Genomic DNA, 2351 nt, shown 5'->3' on the forward strand with positions numbered 1-2351 from the left:
GCCGCGACCGTACTGCGTCTGTACCTCAGCCCTCGATCCGCGCCCGGCGGTGCTGACCAGCCCCCGTCCGGGCCGCCACCGTACTGCGTCTGTACCTCAGCCCTCGATCCGCACCCGGCGGTGCTGACCAGCCTCCGGCCGAGCCGCGACCGTACTGCGTCTGTACCTCAGTCTTCGATCCGCGCCTGGCAACCATGCCCGAGCTGTCCACAACTATCGGCCAGCTGAGCTCGTCCAAAGTGTCCGGTGTCGATAGTGTCCCTGTGCTGGCTGTCAGGGGGTGTCCTCCGGTGATCGTTTCGCACCTACTTCATGTGATGAACTGTTCTATCGTCTCACCTACTTTTCCCGATGCCTAGGAATCCCACCTATCGCTTCCGCGTTCAAGTAAGGTGACCTAGCAGATCTTAACAACTTTCGACCCACCTCCATCCTCTCCGTGATACCAAAAATCATCGAAGAAGTCCTGTGTGGTCAACTCACCTTATACTTGCTCAACCACCACTCACTTTCGCCGTAGCATTGCGCATCTCAAATGTGTTACTCTACGGAGGACGCCGTGCTTGACGCCGCTTTTTAATATAATATATAATAAGGACCGACACGTATATATTATTACCGTCCTAATATATATATATATATATATATATATATATATACAGACATAATATGATAAGCTGGAATAGTGTGGTGCAGCCGCCGGATGACTCCGGAGCCATTTTCACAGCCGGGGGAACGTAGTGGACGACTCCAGGCCGTTACCGCTGTCACACGGTGTGGCTCAGGGATCTCTGGTCGAGTTCATCCTGCTCCTCATTTTTACCAACGACCTCTCCAGCTGCCTTCCCCATGGTTGCCTCTTATCCTACGCCGATGAAGCCCAGATTCTCGACAGGCCCTCATCATCCGACGTCATCGGCCTGTCCCACCCCAAATCGCGCGTCGAGCAGTCAATGCAAAGTCTCCAAGTTTGGTTTCAATCAAACAGCCTGAAAATGAGCCACGAGAAGACGGGCTTCGCTCTAATCGGAACAAAATGTTGCATTCAAAAGACAGGCAACTTTCACATTAACATTTCTGGCTCGACTTGCTGCCCCTAAACAACAGTGAAAGTACTGGGTGAAGGCCTTCGACCAGCACTTGACCTGGGAGGCCCACATCGTCGCGGTCGTTCGACGTTGCAACGCCACATTCGTGTCGTTGTTCAAGGTTCGGCATCACCTCGCCCGCGATGTTTTGGAGCTTCTCGTTTGTGCGTACTTTTTCCCAGGCATACAGTTCTGTCTCCGTGTGGAGCCGCCACCGACTACCATCTGGACCGGGCCCGAAAGGTAATCCACTTTGCCGCTCGGGCGGTGACGGGCATCCGCCGCTGCGACCACATTACGCCTGCATTAGAAGCGCTGGGATGGCGCAGTGTGGCGGAGAAGGTGCGCCGACGTGACTGTGACAATGTGTGCCGAGCACAGGACGTCAGCGGGGCGCCTGCCGCTTTGCGTTCGCTTTTTTGTACACGCGCGCAGGCATCCCAGCGCCATACCCCAGTTGTGGTCCGCGGTAACGGTTCACTGCACCTAGATCGCGTCAGATTGGCTGTCGCTCAGCGGCTGTTTCCGTGCCGGGCGGATGCCGCATGGAGCTGCTTGCCCCCGGCAGCCGCCCACGCTCCATCACAGCGTACCTTCTTGTCTGTTTTAAGACTAACTGTGACTGAGAAGTGCGACGTGTGTGTGTGTGTGTGTGTGTGTGTGTGTGGTGTGTGTGTGTGGTGTGTGTGTGTGTGTGTGTGTGTGTGTGTGTGTGGTGTGTGTGTGTGTGTGTGTGTGTGGGGTGTGTGTGTGTTGTGTGTGTGTGTGTGGTGGGTGTGTGTGTGTGTGTGTGTGTGTTGGTGTTGTGTGTGTGTGTGTGTGTTGTGTGGGTGTGGTGGGTGTGTGTGTGTGTGTGTGTGTGGTGTGGTGTGTGTGTGTGTGTGGTGTGTGGTGTGTGTGTGTGTGTGTGTGTGTGTGTGTGTGTGTGGTGTGTGGTGTGTTGTGTGTGGTGTGTGTGTGTGTGTGTGTGTGGTGTGTGTGTGTGGGGTGTGTGTGTGTGTGTGTGTGTGTGTGTGTGGTGTGGGTGTGTGTGTGTTGGTGTGTGTGTGTTGTGTGTGTGGTGGTGTGTGTGTGTGTGGGGTGTGTGTGTGTGTGTGTGTGTGTGTGTGTGTGTGTGTGTGTGTGTGTGTGTGTGTGTGTGTTGTGTGTGGGTGTGTGTGTGTGTGGGTGTGTGTGTGTGTGTGTGTGTGGTGTGCATTTATGCCGACCTTAGAAATGCGTTTCTCTCATACTTTTGTGTCTTGGCGTTCTTGTATAAAGCAT

Source organism: Pollicipes pollicipes, unplaced genomic scaffold (assembly GCF_011947565.3).
Source record: "Pollicipes pollicipes isolate AB1234 unplaced genomic scaffold, Ppol_2.1 Scaffold_5724;HRSCAF=6776_pilon_pilon_pilon, whole genome shotgun sequence".
In the NCBI taxonomy this organism is placed as follows: Eukaryota; Metazoa; Arthropoda; class Thecostraca; order Pollicipedomorpha; family Pollicipedidae; genus Pollicipes; species Pollicipes pollicipes.